The 12,646-nt window shown below is 38.0% G+C and overlaps 1 protein-coding gene across 4 annotated transcripts in view; it reads right to left on the bottom strand.

The window, feature by feature from the left end:
* Positions 1 to 12,646, bottom strand: part of USP25 (ubiquitin specific peptidase 25) — a 93,842-nt gene that overhangs the window by 42,083 nt on the left and 39,113 nt on the right. The window lies entirely within an intron of this gene.

Genomic DNA, 12,646 nt, shown 5'->3' with positions numbered 1-12,646 from the left:
TGATCCCACAATTTGTTCTATACAGGTAAAGACTTAAGTCACAGATCACAATGGATTTAACAGGATTTCAACCCCATAATGCCAAGAAAGTGAAACTCAAATTGTGAAGAGGCAGTGGGTTTATTCTAAGAATTTTAAACATATTAGATGGAAAAAAAGATGAGTGAGAATTTGCTCTCCTCACGAAAGACCCTTTTCTGAGTTTGACCTCTTCCCATACACCAGAGTGTACACCATCTCCAGCAAAATCAGGCAGCTATCAAAGTTGTCTTTCCTAACATTTTTAGATTTAAGAAGACAAAAACACCAACAAGAAAAGTCCTTTCTCACATTGTTAAATCAATACAATCAAGTAGGCAAGCTTTTTTTTCCCCTCCCTGTTTTGATGGTCAGAATACAGGTTCCCCTTTTATCCTTCCTTGCAGAGAAGAAAGATTAAAACACTGAGTCCTTTTGTTTACTTACTCAAACCATAGAAAATGTTAATATTTAATTCAAGTGTCATTCTAGAAGTTCGTACTAATTGAAGTTATATCTCATGATGTAACAACATTCCACTGATGGGCTCTTCATCAAGCGAAACATAGCAATGTCTTACATACAAAATAAACCAGCTGTTGAAATATAATGTCCAAGGACTGACTTCTCTCCATGACTAATCCAAGTGCTATCAAAGTGCCAAGCAGCTGAGCTGGCCAATTTCATAACACACACATCCAAATTTAGTACAGAAAATTGTACTAAACTCTATGATTTTGCCTGGCATTTAATTTGAGTAAGTATTAGCTCTTTACTTCTCACCTTATTCCTAATTTTCTTCTTTTAAAATTATTTTCTCTTATTTTTTTGTTAAATCTGTTTGAATCCTTTTTAAGTACCTGTACAGGTATTCCAACTCATTGTTAAAATGTTAAATAACACCCCACTTTAACAACTGCAGTCAGAACATTTGCTTGACCAAGCAAAGGCTGACCATCTCAAAGATCCCCAGCTTATCAGAAGCCTCTGTGGTTCTCAGTAAACTTTTAAAGATGACAGCAGCCTTGCTAGGACTTGGCCCTCTTCTCTTAACTCCACTGGGTGGAGCTCAGTGGGTCCCATGGAATATTTAATATGGATCTAGTTGCCTCCAGTAACCACTGACTCAGTCCTCACCCACAGCTCAGAGCCAGACCCAGGTCCTTCTTTGACTTTTTATTACCAGTATAGGAAGAAAAACTCTTCTTATTACCATAGGCATCCTTTGCAAGCATTAACCCCAGGTGAGTTTTCACTTTCCTAACACCATCCTTTCAAGCCTGGGCAATGTTTCCAAACTCCTCCTCAGTAGTCCACCTCTGCTTCCACTTCCTGCACAATGCTTGTCCTCTCAGCTCATTAAGCTGACAGAAAATGATTAATTTTTACTGTTTTATTTTTCCTACTAGCTTAACACCTGCTTATCAAGTGGACAGATTAGCACCACTGCTAGGAGAGGGAATCACAGTAGTAGCAAGTGATATCAGTTCAAATTACCATGAAAATGAACAGATTTTCAGAATATCTCTCTGCTACTACTTCAGTTAGGGACAGAATGAGAGAGTAACAGAAAATGAGAATAAACAAGCAAACAAAAAAAAATCCAGTGTCAGTTTAGGGAGTTCAAACTAATGATGCTGAATGAGAATAGACTTTTTGAGGCTTTCCCCTAGAACAGGTGGTAACGTAGATATTTTCTGTCATGCTAGAGAGAACTATTTAGAGGTGTAGCTTCAAGAATGTAAAATAACAAAAATGTTCAATTTTCTGAGTAATGTCTACCCTGGTTACGTAGACAGACGCCAAATAGTTTCAGAATATAAGTAGCCTTGGTTTCACTTAAAACATCCTGCGTATCCCTTTTCCCCTCTTACTATCTAGGATTATCAAAACAAGGGCCTTGGCAGAATTTAGGTTGGCTGAATAAAGGAATAATTCTTAATATTCAAGTACTGTGATGCTGCATTAATACTGCAAGAATGTAAATTAGTCAGCACATTAAATCCATAAAAGCTTAGCATGCAACTCAGATCATTACCAGCTGCCAATGGAGTCCCAAAATTGTAAAGGTACTGCCATCAACCATACTTGGAGAGTAGGAAACAGTACTTTTACATCTAGATGAAAGATAACCTATCAAGCTGTTGCTTATAGCTTTGAACAGGCACTCTTTGATGCATTCTTGAAGATCTGTAAGCACAGGGCACTAAAAACAGCTGTTTCAGCAACAGATGTAAAAAGAAATTGACTAGCAATTTCGTATGTTTCCACTGTCCAGGTCAAAGAAGCAAATATTTTTGAGCCACAGCTGGTGAATTTTTAATATTGATTACCTTTCTAAAGTTTACATGAAAAACACAATCTTGTAATACAACAAACACAGACATCTTTCTATTCAGTTTGCAAAGACTAAACTCAGAAGGAAGGAAGGGCTTTCAGATTATTCTGTGAAGCTTGTATTAAAGCAATTCAGGCTACTAATTCTAAAACAGGCTGTAAGATGCCAAAAACATTTCTCATTTCACAGAAAATCATGATGATGTTTAAGCAGAATGAATATATTTGACCAATATTGTAATGGCTGTAGAAAAATGAAACTCTTCCTAAGGTGATAAGCAAGAAGAAATCTTGGTTATTAAAGCTTAGCCAACAAAATAGGACATACCTACAGGCAGACAGCTGGAACACTGGCTTTTGTGAAACGTGGTCAGCATTGAGGTTTCTCTTAACACAGCCACAAGAAAAGCTGTGCAATTTCCATTCTTGTGGCATGCTACTTTGTAGGCTCCCTTTCAGCAAAGTGAACTGAATTAAAAACAAGTAAGAATGCCACCACTAGTGTATGTGTGCATAACAATAGCAATGTGTCTGCAGCAAATACTAGCAAGAAAATTTGTCTCAATTAGTGCCAAAGCATGAGATTTAACAGGAGAAAATTATAAACTTGAATTTTGGCAAAGAAAATTTAGCAAGCACTTAATTTGGTTAGAAACCAAAATTGAAAGGTATCTTGTCAGTACAGCTTAAAAAGCAATTATTAGGCAGGGGGAAAGAGAAGCATGAGTTCCTACAGAGCTCTTAAATGAATCCCTTCAGGTATTGGCATTGAGCCAAAACATGATCTTGTGCAAGTCAAAAGCTTATATATGCATTAACACCCTGAAACAGCCATTTGCCAAGATGACATTTAGCCACCATGGGCCCTTTGTGCATTTCCAATTTTGTATTTATTTAGAGTCTAAAGCCACAAAGCAGCAACCGTATCTACCTTCACCCTGTATAGCAAGCATAGAACAATCTTAAAGAATTAATACATTATTATTGTTCTGAAAATAAAGAGCATAAATAGAACTCTGCCTATGTCATTAAATATATTATTCAGAAGAGTTTGCCTCTGCCAACATGACAAATTAGATTTATGTTCTTACTTCACTTTATAAACAACTCTGGTGTTTTACTGTACACAGAGCTACTGTTAGTGGGGCAGACTGGCCATTTTTAGGGTTAATTTTTCCATTCATGACAATAATATAAATCAAAGAAAAAGCAGAACGCTATATGCTAACCTGCACATATGAGCATATACTCTTGTCAGTAGCATTACTAACTTCAAGTATTTTAACTAGTAAGGATAAAGTGCTAAGGGTTCCAAAAAAAAGTACTCCTACTACACTCATGATTATTGGTGTCTTAACACTCTCACAAACTGCAGATTGAATATTAGTGTCTAGCAGAGCTCAATATTGCAAGAACACGTGCAATTTCACCAGCAAATAACTTCATTTCTCTCCAAATTTCAAGTCTTTTGGACTCTATACCACTAATTTGGGAGAATTGCTTCTCTCTCGTCTCTAAGGCATTCCCCACCTTTTCTATTCAATGATGTACTTTTACCTTTTGGTTCATATTCTTGAACCTACTCTTTTGACTACAGAAGTCCATGAAGCAGCTTGTTTGTTACCACTGCACCAACCGTTCTACTTATGCACTATGCTGCTTTCCATCCAGCACCTCCCTGTAACTTACTCTGGGGCTGCTGGCTGCTCCACTTGTGTGTGTCTCATTCACGGTAAGAGGTAAATCCTGTTTATCAGAACAGAGACTAATGACAGGCATTAAATGTGCTCATCAGACCTATATTTAAGCCAATGCATACATCGCATAGCAGTAAAACACAGACAAGAATCCTTCCTATAATGCTTAAGCTAAAATGAAATTGAGTGCTATACTTGCTTTTGCATATTAAATTAAACACATTTTATTACAGTGTAAAAAATAATTACTGTTAAAAATATAGAAAATTTTAAATATATTTTCCTCATGAGTACATAATAGCCCTGTGTATTGCCTTCCACCTTTTAGAGAAAAAGACCTTGATAAAACGAGGAAGTTATCCAGAGCATAATTCTGATATTGCTTTTTTGCATTCACTGAGAACTTGGCACAATCAAAAACTTTCCTAAAAATCCTCACATTCCTTAGAAACCTGCACATAGTGACAAAGAACAAAAAAGAATAAAGGAGCTTAAAAGCTAGGACTTTAGCAAGTTTCTGTTCCTATACTTGTGAAATTATAGGTATGAGAGTTTTTTCTGTCTCCTTCTTGGAAGCAAAACTCCTACAGACAGATATGACACTATCTCGTGGTTGAATTTGTGCAGAACAACTCCACATGCACAGTGGAGTCCAGAAAACATGTAGTATTTTCAAAGTCACAGAGAGATTCAATCACAGATCTTAAAAGCATTGGAAAGCATCTCAAAAAGCATGTTCTTATTCTTAAACAATCAACAATTCAGCATTCCAAACTGCTGAAAACCCAAGTATAAAATGCAGTTTTAAGCTGTTGTGGTTTGTTTTTTCTAGAAGGCTTAGGTGTAACATGGAAAAAGATGGAGCACAGCTTTTATACTGTTTGATCTAGAAAGTCAAACTAACTTAAGAACTCCAGCAGACTTGGGTTAAGTCGACATTTTAAGTAAACAGCAGCTCACCATGGTATTACCAGCCTGTATTTAGAGAACGTTTACTCATTTATAGCAACAAACTCAGAACATTACTGTAATTCAGAAGACAGATAAGCATGATCTGAGATGCTTCCAGAAGAACTCATCTTATATTCGTGTCTTGGCACATATTAAAAAATGCCATTCAACCACTCCTCTGTTACTTGCTTAAAGCAAGAAAAAATAATGTTAAGACATAAAATAACAGCCAAGATTTCCTTATATGGTTACAGTTCTCAAGTTCTTGCCTAAATGCACAAGTAAACAATACACCTAAGCAATTTCATGGCTTTATGCCCTTCTGAACCTGGAAATTACACATAAGATCACAACTCAATGCATTTATTCTGTATCCTTTATTTTAATTAAATGAACAATCATGTTATTAGTCAAAGTTAAAGCCATCATCCATTAAAGCTTTCCAACCCTTCAGGAAAGAGATTTCACATTATATACCACTAAATATAAAATAAGTTTGAAAAATCACAAGGAACCAGAGGAACTTGGAGACAACAGAGAAGAACAAAAAAGGAAAAGGCATATCCCAACAGAAAAGATCACAGCATGTCTGAACTTGGAAGTGACAGCTAGATCTTTACTCAGCAGGGTAACAGAGAAAGTAATGGAAGGAATGAAAGAGAACCTAGATTTCCAACATCCTTATTCCCCTGCCTATGAAACTCTACAGAACAGTTTATAACACATTTCCCACCCACCCCCAGCTCAGACTGTACCACAGAAAAAATAGTGGAAAGAAAATATTCTGTCAATGACTCTTAACTTAATAACTCAAACAGAGATTGACACCAGAAGTTCTTCAACACCAAGCCTTCCATTTACATGCCCAGGGAAGCAAGAGAATCATGTACACTGTACATATATGCAACTCTTTTACATAATAAAAAGCATTTTGCTATTAACATACTGGCCACATCATCCATCACAATCCCTTTCATTCAACTTGACAAACAGGAAAAACAAAACAATTCAGAAATTAGCTTCTTGCAGAAAACTGCTTCAAAGATGGAAGAACAATAGCTGAGCCAACAACTGGGAAGAAAACATTTGCTTGATTCTCACCAATCAAGCTGGCTTTCTAGAACTAAAAGCTTCAGATCAAGTGAGATCCTAGCCCCAGATATATTGAAATAAGGAAAGAAAGAAGGTTTCTTCTAAGCACAAAATGAGTAGAATACCAGAAATGGTATTAGGGACCCTGAAATTAAAAGTTCAAGAGCAGCCACGGAGAATTATAAGACTAGCTTGTTAATTCTTTGTTCTGAAAGCTACGCACTTTCAGGGAGAGACAAAAAAAAAAAAAAAAAAAGTCTTGGCTCTCAGTGACTGACCAGGCTCCTACAGACTAACATAGAAAAGAGTATGGAGACACCAAACCCCATCTGTCCTGTTAGGATAATGCATTTGCTTGAGTGGGGAACTACTATCCAGATAAGCACTCAGGAAGTCGTGAGTCCCAGATAAACACTGCGTCTAGTACTTTAGGTATGGGACTTGGAGGCAGAAATAGAACAGCATTTACAGTGCAATTTTCATGTGATCCCATACACACTCTTTCTTCCTTCCATCAGAACGTGTCTTAGTGCGCTGACTGGATGGCATTCACTGAATGGCCAGCTACTCGCACTCCCTCCCATGACACCTTTTTCAAGGGGTAAACATTGCTTACACACGACTAAAATCCTACTTCAACCTCAGAAAGATAATCTTGCACGATGTTTAAAAGACCTTGCAGACAACATGCACAAGTAACAAACCTACAAACGATTCCAAGAGGCTCAGTAGTGCACGTGCCCTGTGAGTTACATGCATTCTGCAAACACTGAATTCATGCTCAGTATGACAAAGAAGAGACAGTTGACAGGCTTAATAAATGTATTATTAATAAACCCTTTGCAGACTCAGGGTTCAGATTATAAACTCTTATAACTAAATGTGAGGTTACCTTTTTACAAAGGAACCACTGAAATCTAAAAGAAAAAAAGAAGTAGTATATTCGTGTTTTGTTTCTTTAAAGACCTCGATATCTTAGGATCTATTTCAAGTTCAGATATATGCAGTTAGAATAATGAGAATTAAAACAAACAATTCTAGAAATCAACTAAAACCTTAAGATTTAGAGATCCCTCTATAAAAGTTAATCTACCTACACAGAAGCAAAAGCATGTATGGGTGAATTCCTTTCAGAAATTTGGGTTTATTGAAAGCTCAAAAGGAGGGGAAAACCGTTAAGAGACTTGATAAGTTTCTTTGCAGAAAAGGAAGAAGTGAACATGCTTTAATACAGTTTGTTTTGACATATATTCTTGGGGACTCCTTTCTAAACTCAAGCTATTATCAAGTCAAAAGTCTTCAACAGCAGGACAGGTTTTGAAAGTTATATTAAGGAAAAATATTGTTAATTCTAGTGATACTGAATGTAATTGCTGAAAACAAATCTTTGTTCTGGAGCTATCTGAAGAAAGACTTCCTTCTTCCCCTACAAAAGGGGTATGACTTCCCTGTGTTTATGCACAAATAGAGATTAAAGGGCAAGATTTATATTTCTAGACATGTTTGAATCACGTTAGTGGTTGCTGTCACTCACTACAAATGTATTTTAAGGAATTTCATGCTCTTAATGTAAATACAACAAAGCCATTGATGATGGCATTTGACTAAGTCAGCTAATTGGTAGCTATAAAAAAACATATACATTGCATAAGGAAACTGTCAAAATGTCAAAAGGATACTTTTTAAACCAGCACGCCTTAAATAGAAAGATTTTTTTTTTCCTTTCTCTGCAATTTAGTTTTTAGATTATATTACACAATATATCATTGTGACTGACGTTAGTTAACATTTAGATATTGTTGACCTATGTGATGTGTCAAGTTTCAAAAGACTCCTAAAGAAAGCTTGAAAATACTTCTACATAGTCAATGCAACCCAAGGAGTCAATCTGCCCTGTGGATAAATAAATATGGTATTAGCTAATGCTCTAAATTAACATGCATTAAATTTCCTGGGGTGTTGGTTTGAAACATAAGTCTTTCTGGCTGGCAGACAATATTAATAACCTAAATTTTCAACCAACTGAAGTTATAAATCTTTCAGTGGTTTACTTGAATTACATTCTATAGACCTAAATACAGAAGGTTAACTATCTTTTAGGGTCAAAACATTATAATTCCAAATGCCACATATTTTCACATAATATGGGTGATGACCATAAGAACTAGCTAGTCCTCTTTATAATCCTCTTTCAAAGTATAAAGTTGCATGCTGGGTATAAATAACATGAGATCATAGGTCTAGCATTTTTACATTCCCTAGCCCCTGTCCTTATCTCTATGATTAATGAAGTAAAATTCAAATTCCCTTGAAAACATTTATTAAAGAATTTGCAGTCCTTATGAATTAAAAAAAATATATATTTTACAGAAATACAAATACACCTAAAATCAGTAGTCCTGACATTTGGAACTGTTATGGAATGTAAAAATCTGATTTCACAACAGAGAAGGTAAAATGCCAAGTCATATTAGCTCTACAAAGAGCTTTATGGAGATAAAATGTTCCTCTATACTGGCACCAAGAAAACGTTTCTGCTATTGGAAAAAGATCTACGCATGTGAGGGAACAGGGGAAGGAAGAGAGGAACAAGGAAAACTTCAAAAGATCTCAGAAAATTCAAACTTATTCAAACATGATAGCTTAGTACATGCTTAGAGGCCCAAGAAGATGAAACACCTCCCTTAGGTGGCAAGGGAGGTGGTATGGAGAACAAATACAGAAATGTTTCCATTCCATTATCTGAAGTATTACCTGCACCTAAGTAAATCCTGCCTTAAAAAAAAAAAAAAAAAAAGTACAACAGCAATCCAATTTATATAACCTACTGGGATTTCAGAATGATTTCTGAAGAAGTAATTCAATAAAAAATGTTAACAATGCAGCCGTGAGGTAAGATTGAAGATCCACGCACAGATAAAAGGGTAACTAAAAAGAGAAGGAGGGCAGGAGTAAGTAGTCTGGTCCAATCTGAAGGTAGGTTACTGCAAATTCACTTAGTCCATGCTGCAGTCTATGCTGGTGAGCATATTCTGAAAGAATCTAGAAAAGGGATCAAGTATCAAGATGACCAAGCCTGCTCAGTACAGAGACACGCAATGTGGTAAAAACAAGAGCTGGCAATGATGAACTGACAGAAGGATCATGTAGCACTGAGTGATTATATAGTAAGATAGTAAATTTCAACACGGGTAAATGTACAGTGAGGTACGTGGTGGAAAACAATCCTAAAATTCATAGAAAATGATGGGCTGCAACCTATAATTATTCAAGTAAGACTTTGAATTTTTGACAGATAGTTCCATGAAAACATCTAGTCAATGCAAGTAGCCAAAAACAGAATAAAATAATTAAGAAAGGATGACAATGTAACGGAAAACATTACTATAGAATCATAGGGGAATTCAGCTCAGATGGGACTGATGGACATCTAACCTCCTGCTCTAAACAGGGTCACCTGTGAGATGAGCCCAGCTGCTCAGTGCTTTGTCCAGGCAGCTCCTGAAAGCCTCTGAGGTTCATCAGAGCCTGCACAGCCTCTCTGGGCAGCCTCCTCCACTGCCTGCCTGTCCTTATGGGCAAAGTGCTCCTTAAATCTAGACCGAATCTCTCTTACCTATACTTAAACCCATTCTCTATCACAGATCCATAGAATGGTTTGGGTTGGAAGGGACCTTAAAGATCATCCAGTCCCACCCCCCCTGCCATGGGCAGGGACACCTCCCACCAGACCAGGTTGCTCAAAGCCCCATCCAGCCTGGCCTTGAACACTTCCAGGGATGGGGCATCCACGGCTTCTCTGGGCAACCTGGTCCAGTGCTTCACCACCCTCATAGTAAACAATTTCTCCCAAATATCTAATCTAAATCTACCCTTTTTTAGTCTAAAACAATTATCCCTTGTCCTATCACTACAGTCCCTGATAGAGACTCTCCCCATCTTTCTTATAGCCCCCCTTTATGTACTGAAAGGCTGCAATGAGGTCTCCCCAGAGCCTTTTCTTCTCTAGGCTAACCTCCCCCCCCCCCCCCCCCCCCCCCAGCCCTCTCAGCCTTTCTTCATGGGAAGAGAGGCTCTCCAGCACTCTCATCATTTTTGTGGCCCTTCTCTGTACTTGTTCCAACAGGTCCATGTATCACTTGTGCTAGGGGCCCGAGAACTGAACGCAGTGCTCCAGGTGGGATCTCACTAAGGCACTGTAGAGAGAGATTCTTCACCTCCTTCAACCTGCTGGTCACACTTCTTTTGATGCAGCCCAGGATACAATTTCTGGGCTACCAGAGCACATTGCTGGCCTATGTCAAGTATTTCATCCACCAGTAACCCAAGTCCTTCTCTACAGGACTGCTCTCAATTCATTCATCACCGAGACTATACTGATGTGTGGGATTGACCCAAACCAGGTGCAGGACCTTGCAATTGGCCTTGTTGAATTTCATGAGGTCCTCCCAACATGCATTGCTGTGCAAAGCCTGGCTCCAACTTCTCAGTAATCAGCTGAGTCCAACCATCCCATAGCTCCGCAGGTTGACACTTTGGCCTTTCTCCACTTATCAGAAGCCTCTCCGATTCTCAGTGAACTTTTAAAGATGACAGACAGCAGCCTTGCTAGGACTTGGCCCTCTTCTCTCAGCTCCACTGGATGGAGGAGCTCAGTGGGCCCCATGGACTTAATATGGACCCAGTTGCCTCCAGTAACCACTGACTCAAGCCTCACCCACAGCTCAGAGCTCCTCTCCCACAGGGGAAGCACAGGGGTCTGGGAGACCTTGTTTCTGAAGACTGAGGCAGAGCAGGCACTAAGTACCTCAACCTCATATGAACCTGCTACCACAAAATCACCTGCTCTGTTCAGCACCAGACCCAGGTTCTTCTTCTTTGGCTTTTTATTACCAGTATAGGAACAAAAGCTCTTCTTATTACATAGGCATCCTCTGCAAGCATTAACCCCACGTGAGTTTTCACTTTCCTAACACCATCCTTTCATGCCTGGACAACATTTCCAAATTCCTCCTGAGTAGTCCACCTCTACTTACAGATCTTCCTTGCCTTTAAAGAAGGTTTTCTTCACATCCTGATCCAGGTCAGGTGGTCTATAACAGACTAAACAGTGTCATCTTTATGAGCCTCTCCTCTGATCCTGACCAACAAACTCTCATCTTAACAAATTCATCACCCCACATGAGCACTGCATACATTTGAACTGCTTTTTCACAATGTTCTGCCTCATTATCCCTGCTTTCTTTCCTGAAAAGCCTTTATCTGTCCATTGCACCACTCCATAAACTCATTACTCACCCACACCTTAAGAACTTTCCTGGTTCTTCAACTAAAAAGCTACTAGAGCTAGAAAAGATCTGGAGGATGACAAGAAGGCTGATCAGAGGTTAGATCAGGTCCTATATAAGCAGCTACTCAGTAATCAGCTTGGAAAAAAGACACCACCAACTTGTAGAAAGAGAAACATGACAGAAGTCTCCAGAAATGTAACAGCAATCACCTTTTAACTGTCTTGTCAACCAGTTGACATGAAAGCTACCAGAAAAAGCTAGTGGGAGTCAGATTCAAAAACAAAATTGAGGTGATTTTTCACACAACAGGAAGCAGAACTATGGAACCCCTACACAAAGGACCCTGTGAACAGAAGAAGATGGCAAGGTTCAAGGGAGATGAGGGCACAAAAGAGAAGTCTAGTGGGGATTACCAACTAAAGCTGCAAACAATCAAGAACCACCGCCCCAAGACAAAAGTACTTGAAAGCTTGGGAGTGTTTTTTAAACAGAGCAGTATCGTGTATACTTTGTATTTCTCTGCAAGCATCCATTTTTGGAAATTGTTAGGCAGAACATTGATCTACATGGACTTTGCCAAAGTATAACACCGATCATTATGAAAGTAACAATATTTTTTGTCTGAAGTTCTTCAGCCTGACAGTAATTTGCTGAAAATGGGTATTAAATATTTTATCCCTCTGAAAATTGCAGACTATGAAAAGTTGCAATATACTGAATTTGGTTCTTGTAAATAAATTTTAAAATCTATTTTAAAAAATCCTACCGTATTGCAGATTTAGCCACAGTTATCTGTGGGTTTGGATGATTTTGAAGGTAACTACAGAAACACATACAGATTTAACAATCACAACTAACAAACTTTTAAGAGATGGATTCATAATTATACAATGAATGACTGATAGTAGAACATTAGATTCCACCAGACAAGTTGCAGTATCTGTACTCATCTTCCTACTAAATCTATCTTAAAAAAAAAGGTGGTTTCTAATTAAATGAAATAGGAATTCGACATATAGGTAGAGCTCAACAATTATTGTAAGTCAGCAATCAGCTGTATATATACAAACACAGCCTAAGAGCACACATACAGGCTGTAATAAGTAACATAGTCTAAAACAGATGCAACTTTATCCATATCTTTCACTTTCACCTTCATATCACCTTCACTTTCCTGCTTCTCAAGGTTTATTCTCTACCAGTTATTTCTTCTTTTGCCCTACTCAGCCACATATCTCCACATAGCTATTCTAGTGAGCA

The sequence above is a fragment of the Anser cygnoides genome, chromosome 1 (genome assembly GCF_040182565.1).
Source record: "Anser cygnoides isolate HZ-2024a breed goose chromosome 1, Taihu_goose_T2T_genome, whole genome shotgun sequence".
NCBI lineage: Eukaryota > Metazoa > Chordata > Aves > Anseriformes > Anatidae > Anser > Anser cygnoides.
Note: the sequence above shows the minus strand (reverse complement) of the source record. Positions and strands in the feature narration are given on the sequence as shown.